We start from the raw sequence: 22,864 nt of genomic DNA on the forward strand, positions 1-22,864 counted from the left end.
CCTACTCCTCCTACTGCCTCGGAATCAGCTGTTACCCCCCCCCCCCCCGCGCTAAGGCCCCCTCGAAACCCACCCCCTCCCGCAAACCTGTCGATCCCCCCCCTGGAACGCCGAAAACCGCACCCCCCCTCCCGCCGCTGTTGTGCACTACCTTCGGGTGGGTTCCTCAATCATCTTCTCAGAAAGTTTAACTCCGTGCGTCTGACGTCAGACGCACGCAGAGGAACTTCCAGACAAGATGATTGAAGAACCTACGGGAAGGGAAGAACAACACGGCGGCGGTGGCGGCAGTTTTTGCTCGCACGGGGGGGGGGGGGGGGAACGACAGGTTCGCGGAAGGGGGGGGGTTCGAGGGGGCCGTAGCACGGGGGGGGGGGGGGGGAATTGCCTGCCTAAGGCCCAGGCCCGTTTCCTTGCCTACAGAAACGGACCTTTTTTACTAGTTGTTACTATAAATTCTCTCTGGAATGCCATTCGTGGTATGACTTCTTTTACCAGGGCATTAGCCACTGTCAGGGCGTCAGCTGTCTTGATTGGGAACGTCTCTACCCATTTTGAAAACATATCAATGATTATTAAGCAATATTTCTTGTTTTCACATTTATTTAATTCAATAAAATACTGAAATGGGTACTTCGGGTGAGGGAAGGTGCCCATTTGGGGTCTAAGGCCCAGATGCATCAACCAAACGTAAAAAAAAGCAAAATCGTTAAAGCCATTACCGAATTTTAAAAAACGAACAATGCTCCAAAAACACAAGTTGCACAAGTTCGGTGCGGTATTGTAAAGAACGATGCATCAATCCCCGTCGGTAATCGGCTCCTAAAGCATGCGCAGCCAAGCGTTATGCTGGCTGCTCTGCGCATGCCAGAAATGTAAAAAAAAAAAAAAAAAAAGAAAACAACACAAACACATGGCTCCCCGCTTTCCCCTGCATGTCTCCACAAACATAAAGGATCGGGAGTGGGCAAAGGCGCTCATAAGGACCATCCTGTATGGGCGGCCTTGCCCCCCCCTCCCGAGGTCGCCGCTGCTCCCCGCTGCTCCGTGTGTGAAATAAAAGCTGTTATAAATCTTAACTTTTGCAGTGCCGGGCCCCCCTCCCTTCCTGTCTCTCTCTTCTCCTTCTGTATCCAATGCTCCACCTCCTGACATCCTCCGCCTCCGTGCCCCGCCCCCCCTGAGTTCGTCGTCGCCGCTCTCCCCTCCACCAGACCCCCCCTCCGCCATAATGGCCGGTGCAGCGCCTCTCACCTATGTTTGAAGGCGCTGCACAGGTTGGATCAGCTGTTCGTCGATCGTTTCTGTCTCCTCCGATGTCTCTCTCTTTCTTCCTGTGCCCGCCCTCCTCTGACGTCAGTTACCTACGTAGATAACTGACGTCAGAGGAGCTGATGAGCGCCTTTGCCCCCTCCTGATCCTTTTTTAATTTTAGTTTCATTTTTTGTTTTTGGCAGAGGGAAGTTCGGTGGCAGAGGGAAGCGGGGGAGCTCACTTTTCTTTTTTAAACATGTTTTTTATGGTGCAGCGGGCAGCGGGGAGATGAAAGCTCAGGCCTTAACGACAGGTCTGAGCTCACGTTAAATTTCTGCCGGTAAATGGTTCGTTGCAATCGTCGGTATGCTTAGTGCATTTCGAATTGTCCTCATTTCAATGGTAGTTTCTCGTTTGCATTCCATTTTCGTTAGCTGCTAGCGTTGTCGGAAAATGGCCTTTAATGCATGCTACATTTCAAAATTTCCTTGTTAAAGGGTTGTTAAAGGGTCGTTAAAGTTTTGTGCATCTGGGCCTAAGTCTTCCCTGAAAATTGTGCTTAGCACAGAGCATACATTGTGAACAGAAAATTTTAGAAATTTAGAGTATTGTGAAAACCCGTATGTTGTGAATATTCTGTATGCTATGAATATTCTTGTTACCATCCTTCCTGTTCAGACATGGCTTAGCCCATGGCTCACTATTGCAGCATAATATATATATTTATTTTCAGTTGATAGGTAGATGTCATCTACAAGGGTGGCTCCTTTACCTATCCAAGATTATTTTTCTTTTTCTGGGGATGCCTGCTGTATCTGGCGTAACATTGTCAGATCCAGGAAGGTTGCTTCTCTATTTATCTGGAAAAGAATGTCATGTAAAGGAGCAGATAGTGCAGTTTCTCTTGCTGTTTTGTCTACAAAGGCATTTCCTAAAGAAATGGGATCTGTACATCTAGTATGGGCTGCATACTTATAAATAGCTATCTGCCTAGGAAGGAAGACAGCCTCCAGTAATTGAAGGATAAGAGGACATATTCAGAAGATTAGAAACAAAAGCATTTTCTGGTAACAGCATGTTTTAAATTCTGTGCTAATTTATACAGGTCTTGTAATTTCTTTTCTATAAACAGAATTTCTTTTCTATAAACAGACCAATAACAGTTTAAATAAAACAGCACATAGCTTATTATGTGAACAGAAACATTATCAAACATGAAACAATCAGTTGCTTTAGTAAGGTTGATGAACTGAGTAAAGGAATTAACATATGAGTTTACCCCTAACAAGCAGAAAGATATCATGATAATTCAAAATGTAATATAATTTAAGATTATACAAAAAAGCAATATTCCTGCAATCAGACCAACAGTTTAAATGCTGGAGTCGAATTTAACGGTTCATCCAGTAAATGGAAATTACACAAATAAGTCCAACGAAAGTCTCCTTCCAGCGATGCAGCTTTAGGTATCACTGTTTGGATACTATACGGTCCCGTATAGATTGGGTCTTGTCACGTTTTATGGGTGAAATTCTTATATACCAGCTGGTCAGGCTGATATTTGTAAATTTGTAGTTAGGGTGTCACATAGGAGATAACATCATGCTTCTGAAAGGTGCCAACTTAGAGTAAATAAGGGTGCTTTGAATGAAAACAATAAATCAAGTAAGCATAGCAGAGCAATGAGGACTTCATAATTGTTTATAGGCCTGAGGTCATAAAGGTCACAGTTTCCAACAAGTGAAACAATCTAATGTCTGGCCAGTTCTTGAACAAAATGGCATCAGCTCAATGCTGTTCTCAGGTTTATACTTTATGCAATTCTGGTTAAAGTTAATTTAGAATAAAATCAATTGCTATTCTAGCCTATCGCAAAAGAGTATATCATAATTCATATACATTTCCCTGTTCAAACACTTCAACATACCGTCTGACCTACATACAGTGTACTTTCTAGATATGCTGCTTAGTAAAGTAGCATGCAGTCCTGTCATGTGACTTTTCACAAGATACACTGTCAAACAGTGCACCCAACTTACACATTAACAGCTAACAACTTTTACAATGTCTCATTACAAATCATTTAGTTGAACATCTCTGTGACCTTTCACATAGAATTACCCAAGAATGACTGGGAGATTTCATCCAACTGCTTCTCAATTTGACTCTCTACAATTCAAAACATAAATGTAAATCTTTATCATGGTAGATTTCACTTTTTTGAATAACCAGGTGTGAGTGTCTGCTTAAAATCATGAGATATGTTTTTTTTATAATTGAAATGTGCCTATTAGGGAAAAAAAATAAAAATGACATCAGCAGCCTAGGGTGGACAATGCAGAGTAAGGAAAATAAAGTCCTAAGTACTTGTCGTAAGAAAACTAATTAACAAAGAAGATTTGGGAAGTTTCCTAAAAAGGCACTTTCCTTTTTTCTAGAGCTGCACACAACAGTTTCAGGCAAGGCACATAATCTAAAAGCTCATCTAGGGAGTTATCTCACCGAAATCTCAGTTACCTGGGGTACAGTATATATATATATATATATATATATATATATATATATATATATATATATATATATATATATATATATCATGAGACCTAAGAATTAAACACATTTAATATTTCAGTAGACAATTTTTAAAGGTAGAATCAGTTGCGTACAATCTTATTAGAGTAACAGTGCAGCAGGACTGTGAAATCCTATTTTGTTATAAACCTCACAGTCAAGCTACAGCAGATAATATGGTCCCTTTTTGTTTATCAGGGAGGAATGCAACCAGCTGGAAATAAGAAAACTGCATTACAAAAATTAGCATGCCATCAGAAATACAAGAGTGTAAAAGTTTGCAACATGTAAACTCTTTCAGGTATACTGTAAGCAGCGCCACTGTGGTCCATGATATCAGCTTCGACCAGGCACCCACTATGGGGTTAAATTAGAATCCAGATCCTGTGTCACATACAGGCCTTCCTCAATTCTGTAAGCCTTTAACCCCCTTTTGGTTGGCTCTATGGCAATTCCTATGCTGTGAAGGAGGTCTCTCCCTAATAGATTACATGGGCAGACTTTGGATACAATTATTTTATTTATTTGCTGCATTTGTATCCCACATTTCCCACCTCTTTGCAGGCTCAATGTGGCTTACATTATGCTGCAATGACAATCATCATTAACGGTGTGAGAAGAGCAAAGTATTAATACAATTAATACAATTAAGGTACATTAGATATCAAGAAAATGAGAAACAAAGAAATAATTAATACATCTCAGATATGCAAAATATAAGGTAGAGTATGGTGTTAAATAAAAGTGATTAAAGTAGTCAAATTAGGAGTTCAATGTTGATTAGTTTTGATACAGATGTGATAGAGGGTCTTTATGAAGGGTTCTTATTGTAGGTCTCGTTGAATAATTTAGTTTTCAGAGATCTCCAGAAGACTGTCAGATCGTGTGTTGTTTTTAAGGGATTCGGTAGTGCATTCCAACGTTGTGCACAGATGTAAGAGAAGCTGGATGCATATAATGACTTGTAGTTAAGTCCCTTACAGCTGGGGTAGTGGAGGTTCAAGAAAGTCATCAGCTGACCGGCTAAGTTAAAGCAGTGGCAAAGAAAGCAAATAGAATATTAGGTATTATTAGGAAATGAATGGAAAATAAAAATGATTATGTTATAATGACTTTGTATCGCTCCATTTGCGACCACACCTTGAAATACTGTGTGCAATTCTGGCCACCGCATCTCAAAAAAGATATAGTGGAATTAGCAAAGGTACAGAGAAGGGTGACGAAAATGATAAAGGGGATGGGACGACTTCCCTATGAGGAAAGGCTGAAACGGCTTGGGCTTTTCAGCTTGGAGAAAAGACAGCTGAGGGGAGATATGATAGAGGTGTATAAAATACAGAGTGGAGTGGAACAGGTAGACGTGAATCGCTTGTTTTCTCTTTCCAAAAATACTAGGACTAGGGGGCATGAAATTAAGCTACAAAGTAGTAAATTTAAAATGAACTGAAGAAAATATTTCTTCACTCAACATGTAACTAAACTCTGGAATTCGCTGCCAGAGAATATAGTAAAAGCAGGTAGTTTAGTGGGGTTTAAAAAAGGTTTGGATAGCTTCCTAAAAGAAAAGTATATAAGCCATAATTAAAATGGAATTAGGGACTTATCACATGCTCAATTACTACTAAGTGGTGCTATAGTGAAGAGGATAGGGGATAGGTAAGAGGGAGGGAGTTGGGGGAGGGGTAGGGGGGAAGAAAAGGTTGACTGGTACGGGATAATGTTTAATTGGCATTGGGAGTGCTGTCGAAAGGTATGTTCAAGTTTTGAGTTTGATTTGTTGCAAGTATATAATGTCATAATATGCGTAAATCCTAATGGCAAATATTAACAAGGGTTCAATGAACATGTATTCCACAGTGGTGACCTACTGCGACGGGGGGCTATAAGAGCCAAAAGCCCCTTGCGCATCTTTGTTAGCAAGACATCAAAGGAGTGGGGCACTGTTGGAAGTTTTTTTTTTTTTTTTATGACATAGCAGAGTTTGTTATGTGGGCGACCTTATGCTCTATAAAGGATTAAGTGGGTTAGAGATTTAATATGGGTAAGCACTTGTTGGAGTTTTTGCATAACGTTGGGATTGGAATGGGGTTGGAGTATAGGGAAGGGAAGGGTTGGGGGGAGGGAAGAGAAAGTGGGGGGGGGGGGGGGAAGAAAATGTATGGAATTACATGTTCAAGAAATGTTTCACTGTGATTTAACTGCTGTATTTGATGTTATTCCATCAATAAAATAGATTTAAACTAAAATGGAATTAGGGAAAAACCACTGCTTATTTCTAGGATAAGCAGCATAAAATGTATTGTACTGTTTTGGGATCTTACCAGGTACTTGTAACCTGGATTGGCCACTGTTGGAAACAGCATGCGCGGCATGTCAGTCACTCTTCATTTATATAGTAGGATTGTAAGCCACATTGAACCTGAATTTCACTTGGGCTAATGTGGGATAGAAATTTCATAAATAAATTGAAAATTTTTGCAGAAAAAATAATACCCTCTAAATGTATTGCTTATTTATTTACATGCTGGAAAGAACTTGAGGATAGGAAAATATTTGAAAAGTTGAAGTATTAAACATTGAAAAGCCTTGCAGAATATGGTAACAAACTGAGGACCCTGATCAAACAGAAATTAGAATAACATGCAGAGAATTACTCATGACAAATATGACTGCGAGTTGGGGAGCAAAGGGCAATTTGACAACAGGAGTAACGTGTCATGTGAGAAGACTGATCAACAATGAACAAGATAGCTATACAGGTGATCAAAGGGGAAGAAGTCCATGATGAGATGAGACTGAGGCTTCATTGGTATGGGAAGTGGTTGCAAGAGAATGGCACAGAGGAATCCTAGAGCAAACAGGGCAGACAAAAAATAAGATGATACACACTATTTGCACACAGAGGACCACCAGAAGGCTCTTGAGATCAGTTCCATAGTCTCTCTCATCTCTGGATGGCCTAATCACTTAGAATCATGTTCCCATTTCAACACTTGCAGGCAATAAGCATTAGGGACAAAGATCTGACCAGTAGAAATAGGACCTGAGGTTTCCACTTGGGATTTTTTTCCAGAAATTCTAAATTCATAGTATTTGCAACAGTCTTGGAAGGAAGTATAATGGGCTCCTTATCAACTCTAAGACAAATTGCTGAGAGAATGCATTTGCCTTTCAGCAAGGGTGATAGGAGATGTCAGGGGTGTAGCCATGGGCGAGCCTGGACAGGCCCAGGCCCAGCCACTTTCCCTCAAGGCCCATCCACCCAACATCCCTTGCTGTCGCTGCCTTTTCTCCCGTAGCTCCGGATACGGCCATCCGGGAGCGTTCAGCGTTGCCTGCCTGCCCTGAAATTTTTCTCCTCCCCACCGCTGCCTCAGTCCCTGCAGCATTCTTGTTTTCGTCCGTCGCCTGCAGTGCTGCCATTCACACAGGCAGCTCCGCACCCCTCTGCCGCATCCATCTGGCCCTACGTAAACAGGAAGTGCATCAGAGAGGGCCAGATGGACGTGGCAAAGGGGGGGGGCACAGAGGTGGATGGGGGGGCACAGAGGTGGATGGGGGCGCGCAGAGGTGGATGGGGGGCGCAGTGGTGGACGGGGGGGGGGGGGGCGCCGAGGTGGACCGGGGAGAGAGCCTGTTGTTAAAAATTACCAGCACACCACTGAGGGAGAGGGAGCTGCTGGACATGGGAGGAAGAGGAGGAGGGGACTGGATGAAAGGGAGAGAACTGCTGGATGTGGAAGCAAGAGGAGGCTGGAGGGAAGGGAGAGAGCTGCTGGACGTGGGAGGAAGAGGGGGAGGAGAACCGGAGGGAACGGAGAGAACTGCTGGTACAGCACAAGGGGAAGGGAAACAAGGAGCTGAAGGAAAAGGGAACAAATACTAAACCTACAGCGTGAGGGAGGAAGGGAGGGCGGGGTGGGTGGTGTTTATAATTAGGATCTGCCTCACCCATTTGCGCAGCGGAAGCCATGGGCTCTCTGTACTATCCTAGAGAAAACTGCAAATCCCCTCTAGATACTTAATTACCCCAACCTTAAATCTACTCATGACAGTGTTACTCGGTCAAGGCAGTATAGACCCTAGTAATTAGAAAGGAACCCAGTATGTAGTAGATATAATAAGATAGTTTATTACAATCTTACCAATGGTAATACAGGTAAGTTAAGCATTCACATAATGGGGCAGCATATCATGGCACGTCCTCTCTCTCTAGCCTTCTGGAGTCTTCCTTCTCTGGTCTTCTTCTCCTCTCGTCACCTCTAATACTCCTCAAACTGCTCCTTATAAACAATTTTGGCCCTATTCATTTCAGTGGACCCCAGCTGTTTCAACAGGGCTCTTGGTTCTTATCAGTTGATCAGAATGACTTCACATGTTCTCAAACCTTCCTGTAGCCCCCCCTTTGGATGTTCTCACCCGGGGTGCAGCTGACCCAGTACTATCTCTACATAACCATAGCAACTCTTGCTTATGACGTCTTGTAGGTGCCAGTCTCTGGATTGTTTATAGAGTAGATTGCCCCCACCCTTGCCAGTTCTCAATTACCTCATCTCAGTACTTGCCACAGTGAAATGTAACTGTGTCAAAGGTGATCTCTGATTTTTACAGGCTAGCTCTCTTTTGTATCAGAGATGATTTTGATTTTAAGAAGCCTAGCTCTTATTATGAGCCATTGGCCTGTATTTTACTGAGAGCAAGGGCTAGCACAACTCTTCAGTGGGCAGGCAGGGAATCAAGCAACCAAACCAGATACTGGAAAGGGAGTGAGAGGGAGAGAAGCTGGATGGGGTAGGGTCAGAGAGGGTAGAGATATATTGGGGCAAAGAGAGGAGAGAAGCTGGACAGAGAAATATAGGGGGACAGAGAAAGGGAGATACTAAACATGGAGGAAGATAGAGGTACAGAGATGGAAAAAGATGGATGGTGGACATTGTCAGCAGGCCCCCACCTTCAGGCCTTCCTGCAGGTATGAACTCAGCTGACCCTGGAAGGGCCCTTCCCTGGACACAGCACTCCCAGAAGCAGACTCCAAAAATATGCTTAAAACTGCTTTATTCCACCAGCAAGGCCAAGACATTTCCTCTTCCAGACACAGTCTACTACTACTACTTAACATTTCTAGAGCGCTACTAGGGTTACGCAGCACTGTACAGTTTAACAAAGAAGGACAGTCCCTGCTCAAAGGAGCTTACAATCTAAAGGACGAAATGTCAAGTTGGGGAGTCTAGATTTACTGAATAGAGGTATAATGGTTAGGTGCCGAAGGCGACATTGAAGAGGTGGGCTTTGAGCAAGGATTTGAAGATGGGCAGGGAGGGGGCCTGGCGTATGGGTTCAGGGAGTTTATTCCAGGCGTGGGTTGAGGCGAGGCAGAAAGGGCGGAGCCTGGAGTTGGCGGTGGTGGAGAAGGGTACTGAAAGGAGGGATTTGTCTTGAGAGCGGAGGTTATGGGTAGGAACGTAAGGGGAGATGAGGGTAGAGAGGTAGGGAGGGGCTGCAGACTGAGTGCATTTGTAGGTTAGTAGGAGAAGCTTGAACTGTATGCGGTACCTGATCGGAAGCCAGTGAAGTGACTTGAGGAGAGGGGTGATATGAGTATATTGGTTCAGGCGGAAGATAAGACAAGCAGCAGAGTTCTGAACGGACTGAAGGGGGGATAGATGGCTAAGTGGGAGGCCAGTGAGGAGTAGGTTGCAGTAGTCAAGGCGTGAGGTAATGAGAGAGTGGATGAGGGTTCGGGTGGTGTGCTCAGAGAGGAAAGAGCGAATTTTGCTAATGTTATAGAGGAACAAGCGACAGGTCTTGGTTATCTGCTGGATATGCGCAGAGAAGGAGAGGGAGGAGTCGAAGATGACTCCGAGGTTGCGGGCAGACGAGACGGGGACGATGATGGTGTTATCAACTGAGATAGAGAGTGGAGGGAGAGGAGAAGTGGGTTTGGGTGGGAAGACAATAAGCTCGGTCTTGGCCATGTTCAGTTTCAGATGGCGGTTGGACATCCAGGCGGCAATGTCGGATAAGCAGGCCGATACGTTGGCCTGGGTTTCTGCAGTGATGTCAGGTGTGGATAGATAAAGCTGGGTGTCATCAGCATAAAGATGATATTGGAAACCATGGGATGAGATCAGGGAGCCCAGGGAAGAGGTGTAGATTGAAAAAAGAAGGGGTCCAAGGAGAGATCCCTGAGGAGCTCCAACAGAGAGCGGGATGGGGGTGGAGGAAGAACCATGAGAATGTACTCTGAAGGTATGGTGGGAGAGATAAGAGGAGAACCAGGAGAGGACAGAGCCCTGGAACCCAAATGAGGACAGTGTGGCAAGAAGTAGATTGTGATTGACAGTGTCAAAAGCGGCGGATAGGTCGAGGAGGATGAGGATGGAATAGTGACCTTTGGATCTGGCGAGGAACAGGTCATTGCAGACTTTAGAAAGTGCCGTTTCTGTCGAGTGTAAGGGGTGAAAGCCAGATTGAAGCGGATCGAGGATGGCATGAGAGGAGAGAAAATCAAGGCAATGGCTGTGAACGGCACGTTCAGGTATCTTGGAGAGGAAGGGTAGGAGGGAAATGGGGCGGTAGTTGGAGGGACAGGTAGGGTCAAGCACATATCACCCCTTGTTCCTTCCCCCCCCCCCCCCACCCCCCCACCGGCCACAGTTTCTGGATACAGTTTAAATCATTCACTGCTTCCCCATATGGCCTGATTCCTGGACACAATTTTAAATCACTCACTGTTTCCCCAGCATGGCACTACGTCTGGACACATTTTAAATTACTCACTGCTTCCTAGCATGGCATGACTTCTGGACACAGTTTAAATCACTCACTGCTTCCCCAGCATGGCATGACTTCTGGACACAGTTTAAATCACTCACTGCCTCTCCAGCATGGCATGACTTCTGGACATAGTTCAAATCACTCACTGCTTACCCAGCATGGCCAGGTTCCTGGACACACTTCAAGTCACTACCTGTTTCTCCAGCCGGGTCTGACTTCTGGCCACAGCTGAAATCATTCACTGCTTTACAGCACGGCACCTCTCTCCCCCTTGAGTGGAGCAGCTGCTAAACTTTTCCTCCAAGCTTTTCCCAGCCTTGAAGAAGGTTTGTTATGAAGCCTTTCAACTTCTTCCCTTGTACCTGAGCTAGAGCAGCACTCTCCATGGGCTGACTTCCCCAGTCATCTTGGGCTTGGATCTTCTCTCCGACCTCTTTCTTCACCTCCCATTCCATGGGCTCCTCTCCCTTTATGGTCCACAACTGGTCTTCTCCCTCCTGATTATTCCTCTTCAGTCAATCCCCCTCCTCTCCCTTGGGATCCTAGGACTTGTAGTTCCCTTGCTGCTCCCTTTGCTTGCCCCCAGGGCTTTGCAGGGGTTCTTGAGTAGAGAGGTGTGGTAGCCGTGTTAGTCCACTTTTAAAGGTAATCAATAGAAATAAAACAAAATAAAGCATGGAAAAGAAAATAAGATGATACCTTTTTTTATTGGACATAACTTAATACATTTCTTGATTAGCTTTCGAAGGTTGCCCTTCTTCGTCAGATCGGAAATAAGCAAATGTTGGTAGATGACAGTATATATAAGTGAAACATCAAAGCATTTCAGTGACAGTCTAACAGGATGGGGGTGGATATGTGAGAGACAGGAAGAGTCGGGTGGATGAGGGACAGGGAGATATGCATGGAGAAAGGAGGGTGACAAAGCAGTACAATTTTATAGTTCCTGGGAACTAGTCCTCCTCCCTTCTATGGCTCTTGGGAAACTTATGCCTCTGTGGGGGCCGTGGCTTCCCAGCCCCTAGGATCCTGGGACTTGTAGTTGGAATCCCGGGTATGAAACCTACCCATCTTGCTCCTCTCCCGGATCCCTTCTTCCCTGACCCTCAGGGGTTCCTCACAACATGGAGAGACAGTAGAAATATCAAATGGACATGAGACCTTGGTGAGTGAGTTAAGAGAAGGATGTAGAAACCAGAGCCTGGGACCAACATGACTTGAAAAATAAAATGAGCAGACAACAAAAAGTAGAAAAAATAATTTTATTTTTCGTGACTACAATATGTCAGATTTGAAATGTATATCGTGCTAGATATGACTGGGGCCCAAGGCAGAAATTTGGGAGGGGACACAAAAGCTTACTAACAGGCTGCACCTTCTTCAGCTTCCAGCTGTCCTGGGGTTCTCTCTGGCTAGGGGGCCCAACGCAGTTGCCCTAGTTGTACCTCCCCTAACACTGTCTCTTGCATGTGCTATCATATTTTGCACAGTATAGGAGAAAATATATCTCTTTGTATTTCTCTGTGCTGTGCTAAATGCAAGGTCTGGCCTCTTGGGATTTTGATTTAATTTGTTTATGGTTTGTGGTCACTTATTCTGTATTTGGCATTTGTGTTCTGTGTGTGTGACCAAAGTATTCTGTTAGCATCAATTTTCTATGTAGTATTATGTAGTATTCTATAGTACTTTGGCTTGTTCAGTTTTCTTGATAGATGTATTGATATTTTAGGGCCCCACTGTAATATTTAGGACATATTTGGGAGAAGCATTTGTGTTTTGGCGGACCATGGCTCAGTGGAGGATGAAGAGTGTACCCTCTTATATTTCCCCTAGCTCTCAATGTGGCCTGCAGCCACTGAGGCCAGCACTGCTACTTCTATTGAAGTTATTGGGAGTGGGGTAGGTGTGCGGTAGGAGTAGGGGCGTGGGCAGGGCATATCAGGTGGCAGGTGTTTCTCTAGTGCCCATCCATCCAACCTGTTGGCCCACCCAAAAATTGCCTTCTGGCTACGCCACTGGGAGATGCTTACTTGAAATGCACAATAAACATGGCCCAATGGACCTGTCTATTTGTTTGTTTATTCAGCTGTTAATATATTACTATTTGTGGTGTGTCACAGCAATTTACAAAATAATAAGACAATGATAAGACAGTGCCTTGGGCAAACTGCCCGCCCTCTTACTACACCACTGCTAAATCCCAACAATCGGATCCTCTGTCTTCCAGAGTAGGAAAGCCCAAGCTAATGCTTTCCCAGTCAACAATGAAATAATGTAGGCCACACTGGACTGCAGTCAAGAAAATGATTACAATGGAGTGTTAATTCAAAAATACATGACAAATTTTCGGGTTTCCAGAAAAAACATGGGCGTCTCAACTCTGGGTTCCTTATGAGACAGTGCTGGTCTCTGTGTTAGGCAAAGATAATGTAGAAGCAGTGTCTGCAAGCCATAATAACACAAGCTGTATGGTCCAGCAATGTGTTCCAGCTGATTTAATTCCCTTAAGCATTTCTCCTGAGTAGATAGGAACTAAGCCAGCTCAATTGAATCCCATACTGGGCAAAGATTGATATAAAGAGAATCCATGAGCAGTGAGTGGGAAGGGTCCACAGGATCAGCCCTTCACTGGATGGGGCACCCTGAGTCTGGGGAAGATAAGGTGAGATATCTTGCTTATAAGCAGCCATGTTCCTCTTTGTGTCAAGTCCTCTGGTGCTGGCAGCCATCAGGACCTAGCTTCCCAAAATCCAGAATGTGGGGTAAGGTTGTCAGATATCAGGAGAGCCCAGGAAGAAAAATGGAGAACATAAACCCACGGGAACTCACCAGGAAGACTCTGAATAGATGTAAGACTGGAACTCAGCAGGGATTTGGTACTCAGTTCAGATGATTAAGCTGGCTTCATGCCAAAGAAGATACGAAAATGTACTGTAGAGGCTAAAGCATTAGGAAGCACAGCAAGGTGCAGATCAAGCTCTAGCAAAGAGGTCTAGCTAAGACTACTTTTATTTACAGACCCTACACAGGAACAAGATGATCTCTGAAAGGAAGTGGCAGAAATAGAGCAGGCAAGAGAAGCCAGACAATTGAATGGAGCCCAGTGGCATTCCTTTGTCGGTTGCCACCCGGGGCGGATCGCTCTTCGCACCCCTCCCCTGGGTGCAGCATCATCTGCCCCCCCTCCCAGCGCAGCGTCCCCCCCCCCCCCCCGGCACATCACCTCCAAGCCCCCCTCCCCCGGGTGCATTCTTCCTACCTGCTGGGAGCAGCCATTCGGCTGTCGGCTCCACTGGTTCCCTGCTCCTTCTGCCCCGGAACAGGAAGTAACAGCATAGGGAGCAGGGAATCAGTGGAGCTGACAGCCATGCGGCTGCTCCCTGCACTCTTCTTGCTGTGTGCACCCGGGGCGGACTGCACCGACCGCCCCGCCCTCAGTACGCCACTGATAGAGCTTACTGGCACTTGCTGGCTGGAGATCAGAGGTTCATCCAGTAAGCACTGCTAGTATGTCAGATAATCACTTAGTTAGCAATTACTCTGGACTTATTTGGTTAGAGATATGAGAGCACCTAAGTGGCTGCTGGGTCCCCAATGAAGGAATGATACCAATGTGGATATATATATTACTTATTATATATTTGAAAATAGCAAATATGACAAGCATGACAAGCAAGATACAAATATATACTGAGCAGCAAAATACTGATGATTATACAAAATATATATGTGATTATACAACTACAATACTATCCTGAGAAGAAATTATATCTTAGTAGCTATATTAGGTTACACTATGTGCCTGAATCCTACTCAATCCTTCGCTAGCAAAGAGCAGAAACTGGCTAACTCTGAACCATAAAGGAAAATCCCTTTCTCTCACCCTTGCAGTCCATACCTTCAGCATGCAGATGGGGGTGATGAATTGGTTTCTCTATTCCCCGCGAGCCCTCTGACAGTATAGTCACACTTCGTTGCTCTGGAAAGCAGCTGGATACTCAGTCTGTTGGAAGCCGTGAATCAGCTCCTGAATTTGGCCTTGTACTGCACTTAGCACAAAGAGATTCATACACCATCAAATCTTCTTTTCTGCTTTCCTAGCCCAACTCCTCTCTCTTAGTCAAGGATTCGTACTGCCCTCTGGGTCCCTAGGTAACAATCATTTTGGTTACTCTTCTTTGAACCTTTTCTAATTCTGCTATATCTTTTTTGAGATGCAGTGACCAGAATTGAACACAATACTCAAGGTAAGGTCACACCATGGAGCTATACAGAGACATTATTTATTTATTTGTAGCATTTGTATCCCACATTTTCCCACCAATTTGCAGGCTCAATATGGCTTACATTTGCCGTAATGGCGGTTGCCATTTCTGGTTAACAGGATTACAAATGGTATTGCGTTAAGGTGCATACATACATGATAACATACATGGAACATAGTATATATGGAACAGATCATGGTAAAGAAGAATACATTATGGTATTGCAAGAAGGTTCCTGAGTAATAAATTGGGTTGTAACATACATTAGGTCATCGACTATAGAGAGACCCTATTCAACATAAGGTTTAAAGTGGTAGTGCTTGATCATTAATAGCAAAGAGGTTAAGCAGTCATTCGATAAAAGTTCGGTTTTGTATAGGTCGTGTATAATGTTATTATTTAGTATTTAAGATGGATGTTTATGCTATGCCTTCTTGAAAAGATCTGTTTTCAGTAGCCTTCGGAAGATAATATTTTTGATCTTATTTTGCATTCCTTTCCTAATAATTCCTAGTATCCTGTTTGCTTTTTATGCCCAGTGCCACACACTGGGCAGAAGATTTCAGCATATTGTCTATACTGACACCTAGATTTTTTTCTTGAGTGCTGACTCCTAAGATGGACCCTAGCTCTAGCTCTGTCGCATCAGTTGTCAAGGTTCAGCTCCATTGACCATGCTTTCAAGATTTTGTGGAGTTTCACCATGCGTAATTCTCTACTATGATGCCTTTTTTTCATTATGATGTTATGTACTGATCCATGCTGATGCGTTTGCCATGCATTACGTAGTACCATATATTTGATTTTGATTCTTGTTTCATGTGTTGACATTTTACTAATACAGTATTATTTGTTCTTGTATTAATTTATCTGCTGTTATATAGTCCAATCTCTTGTTTTATTGTTGTTAGATTCCACCTATAGCTTTATGTGCGCCCCATTGTCTTCACTAACCCCTTTTTAGCAGTGGAGCCTCTTATATCGATCATACCATTAAGTATCGACCCCACCACTCGCATGTGCTATATCTCCTTAGTAATGGTTCGTTCCAATCACAGGGGAAGTGATGTCATCTTTACTTCCGGTATAAATCCTTCCCTTGAAGGTGGTTTCATGTTTTGCCATACATTTTGTTTCACAAAGCAGCACAGCGTTTTCTTGTGTACGGTAAGCATTTTCATTGGTTTTTCCTTAGTCCTGTTAGCTTTTATTTAACCAGTGCTAATTCAATGCAGTTATAGCGGTTTGCATTGTGCCTCACACAAACGAATTTGCTTCCCAGTACTCAGCAGTCATTTAGGCGCTTTTATGGCCTGATCTTGTGCAATGCCGATAGCTATGTAGTCTGTTTTAGTAGTTTATAGCATGCCCCACACCGACTATTCCATTCATTTTCATTGTTATATATTTTATCTGCAATAATCCCCCCCTTTTTTGATTTACACCTAGGGGAGCTACGTCAATATTCCCTTGGGCACAGTTTTAGATATTTTTAGATGTTAATATACATTTTTAGACTTTTTTTTTAATATTCCGTGTTGATAGTATTGTTTCATATTGTCTTCATATGCTCTCATATGTATTAACGGGTTCTTGTGTATGATAAGCATTTTTATCGATTTCTCCTCTGCCTTTCCAACTTTCATTAAGTCTTCACTTAAATTAGTGCTGATTTAGTGCAGTTATTGAGTTTAGCATGGTGCCTTACATAAACTAGCGTACTTTTCAGTACTCAGTATTAACTTTGGCGTATTCATGGCTCGATCGCGTTGTATCGCTGATAGCTATGCTGGCTGCTGTAATAGCTTATAGCATGCCCCACACCCATTATTTTTTCTTATTTATTTTTTCTCATTTCGATTGGCATTTACCTTTTATTTGTAATTTTGCCCCCTTTTTGATTTACACTGAGGATATTTATGTCATCATTCCTGTGGGCACAGCTTTATTTATCTTTACATGCCAATATACTTTTGCTGACTCTTATTTTATATTCTTTATGGTGACAGTACCGTCTAAACATGGCCTTCAGGTGTACTCTGCCAGCATGTTATGTGGTTCTTTATGCACTTTTGCAAAGGTAATATTATTTTTCAGTTAGGTGGTTCCCCTATGTTATGGTCCATTTTTCTTAGTAGTTTATGGTCTTCTTTTTTAATATATGCTATTTTTCACAGTAATATCAGGCAATTCTTTTTTCTGTTTCTCCCATCCTTATTTTATGGTTCATCACCTTTGACATTTGCTGATTCATTTGGCATCCGTGCCTTGTTTTCATTTTCATTTTTTTATTTTTATTTTCATACCCGTGTGGTCTTCTTCATTATTCTCCATCATCAAAACAATTTTTTGGGATCCCTGTCCATATATTCTATGTTTCACTTTTTTCAGTATCATTTCATTTTGTTGTATATGTATGTATGGAGAGTATGTAGTGATTTATGCCTTCACTTACATATTTATTATAGATATCGTTGTTAGCAGCTTTAGTGCTTTTTTTCATCTGATCTACAAGGTACTTTTTTCTACAGATAATACTAGGTATGTCCTCTATATTTATACTTTATTATGTTGTGTATTTTATTCCATGCCTTGTCCTCATTATCTCTATGTGGTATAATTTCATATCTTTACATAATTCAATATTCTTTATTCTTTTAAAGTCATATACTCTTATATTTTTATCATATATTTTTTATTATATATACTTTGCATCTTTCATTCTGATGTTTTATTTGTCTAAATTTGTACAAGAAATTGTATATGGATGTTCAAGTTTTTATTCATGTTTTTAATTATAATTGTATTTTTATGCATGTCTTTGTATATTATATTATTTTATAGACCCCTGACGCAGGCCTCACGGCCGAAACACGTCACGTGTCGGGTCATTTCTGCTACTGTCCATAAAGACCTTGTTCAGGAAGACACTCATTGTGAGAGGACTATTTCTAGAGGGAACCTGTAAAGCAGGAACAGCGGAATTAGTCTCAAGAGACAGTGAGAATTGAACAGCACAGACGTTCTGTTGGATTTCCTTAGGCCTACTCTTAGGATTAGATATAGTGACAGTCTAGGACATACATCAAAGATATCCTCTTCTTGCCTAAGAAGGCTGGAAAAAGGCTCTTTATATTTGCCTACTAATGGCATTTTCAAATAGTCTGGTAAACCTTTCACAAAAAGATGTCTGCAATCCCCAAACTCAAGGTAGGCGGAGGGGGGTCCCCTTCCTTGAAAAATGCTTGTTTCAGGTGGTAGGCCCATTCATGTGTACTCTACTGTGGGCCACAAAACATGTGATATGCCAACTGTTTAGCCTCAGTGTCATCAGTAAACAAGCCAAAAAGCTTCTTTAAGTGCTGCTCCACAGTGATCAGGTCAGGATTATCTTCCATCACCGCCTGCAAATAAAGTTGACAATCGTCATGAAAAGTCTATTTGAGTAAAGCACATTTATCTGATTCACAACGCACCTGTAGAGTATTAAACAATTCATGCACTGAATCCAGATGGGCCTGAATTGACTTCTGAGAGCCCTGTTGAAACAATACTATTTCTTAAAAGTTTCATTATGTGTGCCTGAAGTTCTGGAGATAGAGGAGCTCTCTCTTGTGGTTGCTTGTGGACTCACCTCTCACTAGCAGTACAAGAGAGCTGCTGTTTATATTTACTGAAAATGTCATTAGGGATAGCAGAACTAGAAGACCATACTTGGTTCGGCTTGGTGTCAGGTTTACTGCATGCATCATGATGAAAGACAGAAGTTTGAGACCTGCCGGGGTGTGGCTTGGGGTCTGGCACACCCAGTCACCAAAGTGTAAGGAAAAACAGTTGTGACCATGCTACCCCCCCCCCCCCCCCCCATTGGAAGCAACTGGAATAAAAGCTAACCCTGGGACAAGCAAATGTCAGCTGAGAGTCAGGGCGAGACTGCCTGAAAGACAAGCCCTCAGAGACATGAAGCTGCCTAGCAGAGGCAGCAGAAACAGGAAGAACAGGAGAAAAAGAAGTAGGACAAATGGGAGGGAAATCAGAACCACTATTAGTATACAGGCATAACTGTTCCAGTTCCTTCCTCACAGACAAAACTCATGATAAACAACAGTCAACTCTGAAGGATAATCATGCAGGGAGCTGGACAGTGCATCCCGTTCTTTGACTACCTGGTGGAAATGAGCAGAGGGAGTGTAATTTTCACCTACTACAGTTCCAAATCCTGATTAGCTCTTCAAAGAGCATTAGACACAGAATCTCTCTCTCTAACAGCCTGCTGTAACTCACACTGTAAAGCAGTACACTTCTGATCCTTTTCCTGAGAAGCAGCTGCAGACTGAGCTTTCAGAGACTTGAAAAACTAGCCCAAAGGGCATCAGTTTCTTGTATCTGATAATTTAACTCCACCTGAAGCTGTGACAGCTGGGCATCCACAGAAGGATCAGAGCTTCCTTGGACAGCTAAAAGAGACTGCAAATGACGAACCTTATCTTCCAAAGAACAGTTGTCATCTAACAGAAAGTCATATTGCCACTGAAGCTGCTGACACTTCATACAAGGCAAAGACCGACACTCCCCAGCAGGGCTTTGCTCAGAGCACACACCAGATGCAGCAGAGGGGGGCGGGAGAAACCTGCTGGAACAGTTTAGAAACAGCGTTGGCGGAAGTTAATGCCAGCTGAAGCTCAGATTTCTGATGTTCCAACACAGCAGAGCACTTGGAAAGGTCAGACAATTGGTCCTGATGTTACATGTTCCCTGGGCTGGCAGTTCAGCCCAGAGAACATGTAACATCAGCTAAAGCATCAGGAGAGACCCTATCTTAGACTTCAATATATTCTATAACACGGTAGAATACGCTGAGCCCTCGGCATCAGTCACAGTCGAAAACAGGTTAAGCAGAGATTCAAAATAAGCCTCAGGCTTGAACTGGCCTAGAACAATGGAAGCATTCTGAGCAAAAGCAGAATTCTCCAACTCAGGGCCAGATGCACTAAACTTAACGAGCCTTTAACGAGCCATTAACGAGCAAGTAGTAAACCCTGGCATGCACTAAAGGCTTCTCAGATCCTTTTTCCGACAAGGGTAGCAGCTAACGAAAACGGAATGCAGATGAGCAAATTGTGTAGAAACCCTATTGTAATGAGATGCACTAACCTTTTCTGATTGCCTTAACGCTGGAAAATCTAACGAGAGGTCTGTACCTGTCGTTGGGGCTTCACTATATATATATAAAAAAAAGACGAGCTGTGCGAAGGACGTCCTTCACTATATCTAAAAAAAAAAAAGACGAGCTGTGCCTATGGATGTCCTTTATGGACGTCCTTCGCCCCCCCCCCCCCCCGAGATTGCTGCCACTGCCGCTCCCCCTCCCCCTGCATTGAAATGACAGCTTCCCGCAGCCCCGGCCTCCCCGCCATCCTCCGCACCCCCGAGGCCCTGCCCCCGCTGCCCCCCCCCGCCCCCCCTGAGATCGTCACCGCCGCCGCTCCCCCCCTCCGTCTGCCACTGGGCTGGGCCCTTACAGCACCTCTCACCTCCGTGTGAAGGCGCTGCAGCAGGCAACAACTGATCGCCTCTCTTTGGACTTCCCTCCTTTCCTTCCTGGCCCGCCCTCGTCTGACGTAAGTAACTTACATAAGTAACTTACGTCAGACGAGGGAGGACCAGGGAGGAAAGGAGGGAAGTCCGAAGGGAAGTGATCAGCTGTTGCTTGCTGCAGCGCATTCATACAGAGGTGAGAGGCGCTGTGAGGGCCCGGCCCGGTGGCAGATGGAGGGGGGCGGGTGGAGGGGGGAGTGGCAGCGGTGACGAAGGACGTCCATAGGCACAGCTCGTCTTTTTTTTTTTTAATATATAGTGAAGGACGTCCATAAAGGACGTCCTTGGCATGCGCAGAGCAGCCAGCATAACACTTGGCTGCTCTGTGCATGCTCGACTGGCCGACTGTTTAACGATGGAATAGAGAATGCAAGTGAGCTACAACGAGCACAAAAAATTACAGTTCATAGGTAAACTGGCAATTCAGTCCCTCTTCTCCGAGAGATCCATACACCATCAAATTGTCTTCTCTTCTGCTTTCCTAGCCCAACTCCTCTCAGTGAAGGGTTGGCACTGCCCTCCGGGTCCCCAGGTAATAATCAGGGACCAATGAGGAACCAGACGGCTGAGAAGAGACGGCTGAGGGGAGACATGATAGAGGTATATAAAATAATGAGTGGAGTGGAACAGGTGGATGTGAAGCGTCTGTTCACGCTTTCCAAAAATACTAGGACTAGGGGGCATGCGATGAAACTACAGTGTAGTAAATTTAAAACAAATCGGAGAAAATTTTTCTTCACCCAACGTGCAATTAAACTCTGGAATTTGTTGCCGGAGAAAGTGGTGAAGGCGGTTAGCTTAGCAGAGTTTAAAAAGGGGTTGGACGGTTTCCTAAAGGACAAGTCCATAAACCGCTACTAAACGGACTTGGAAAACTCCAAAATTCCAGGAATAACATGTATAGAATCTTTGTACATTTGGGAAGCTTGCCAGGTGCCCTTGGCCTGGATTGGCCGCTGTCGTGGACAGGATGCTGGGCTCGATGGACCCTTGGTCTTTTCCCAGTACTTATATATATACCTCTGTCCAGGAGGTTACATATGGTCATCATAATGAGGGGCCTGCCTTGGGCTTCCAGAAAGACCACCTTATTAGTAGTAGTCCTGCCACCGAGGTATATAACAAGCATTACCTCATTCATGTCTTGCAGTGTATAACACTCCTCCACAATTTCACACAAAATACTGGAGACCCTATGTGCTTGAAAGCTCTATCCTCCACACATTTCCAGGACATAGAGAGAAAATTCAAGTAAACACCATGTCCTTGATGAAGTCAACTAGTACAGCCATGCCAACAAGTTATGCAGAATCCATACTGTTTGGTTCACAAAAGATGGCCTAACAAAGGTGAGATACAGGGAAATACCCCTACAATCTAGACAAGACTCTTCCAAGAACTGAGCCACTTACAGGCTGACTTCAGGAGCACAGCTCACAAAAGAAAAAACTGGACCCTCAGACTACCCATGCACATGAGACAGGTATTAAAAAATAAAATAAAATAAACAACAACAAAAAAAATCTTTGTTAAGTGATTTTGTTCCCAGGATTGCTGAAAGAAGACAATTGAACCTCTTTGGGTACAGTTATTATTTTTGCAACACAAGCATGGAGTGACAGTTTTGCACACTGGTTTAAAAACAAATTCTTAAAATAGTTACATTGCGTGCTTTTACATCCATAGTAGCTTATTATTTCTAAATTTGCATAAACCGTCGCAGACTCTGATGATGGGCCCACGTTTGCTAATATTTTTGCAGAATGGGTGTTTATAAGATGAGGTAAATATTCAGTCAGATAGTGTTGATATTTAAAATTTGGGGCTGGTTAATGAAAAATGTTGAGCCAAGCAGTTGTTTCCAGTTAAGCAGAAGGAGAGCTGAGAGACAATTCAGGGGTGAGGCCAAAAGTTAACAGGATAATATTCATCTTCTGTCTAGTTAACTTTATACAGTTATCTTGGCCTCTGATATTGCAGGTCTAAGATATCCAGGTAGTTTATCTTGATATGTTAAGCCTACAATATTCAAATTGCTGAGATAAATATCTTGCTGAAAATCCACTGAAAGATAACTGGATAAGTCACTCAGTTATTAAGTTGATTAAGCACCTCTGAACAGTGGCCTCAAAATTTCAGTGGTTTTTTTTTAATTTTATGCATGAGCACTGTTGTGAACAAATTTCACAGTTCAGTACATTGGCATAATAGTTTGTAAGCTGTCCATGTTCACTATAGAATATTTTTTACCTACTGTTTCTTTAGTTCAGCATCTATCTTTTGCAATGAAATACAAGTAGTATACTGACTTACACAGAATTCTTCTAATATTGCTCTGGTAAATTCAGAGGTTTATATCCAGGGTAGGATTAAGGCATTAGCAAACTAGGCATGTGCCT

At 43.4% G+C, this 22,864-nt stretch overlaps 1 protein-coding gene across 2 annotated transcripts in view; it reads left to right on the forward strand.

Annotated features, from left to right (window-relative positions):
* Positions 1-22,864, forward strand: part of SPATA48 (spermatogenesis associated 48) — a 270,129-nt gene that overhangs the window by 167,841 nt on the left and 79,424 nt on the right. The gene's annotated exons all lie outside the window — the stretch shown is intronic.

Source organism: Microcaecilia unicolor, chromosome 1 (genome assembly GCF_901765095.1).
Source record: "Microcaecilia unicolor chromosome 1, aMicUni1.1, whole genome shotgun sequence".
NCBI classification, from domain to species: Eukaryota; Metazoa; Chordata; class Amphibia; order Gymnophiona; family Siphonopidae; genus Microcaecilia; species Microcaecilia unicolor.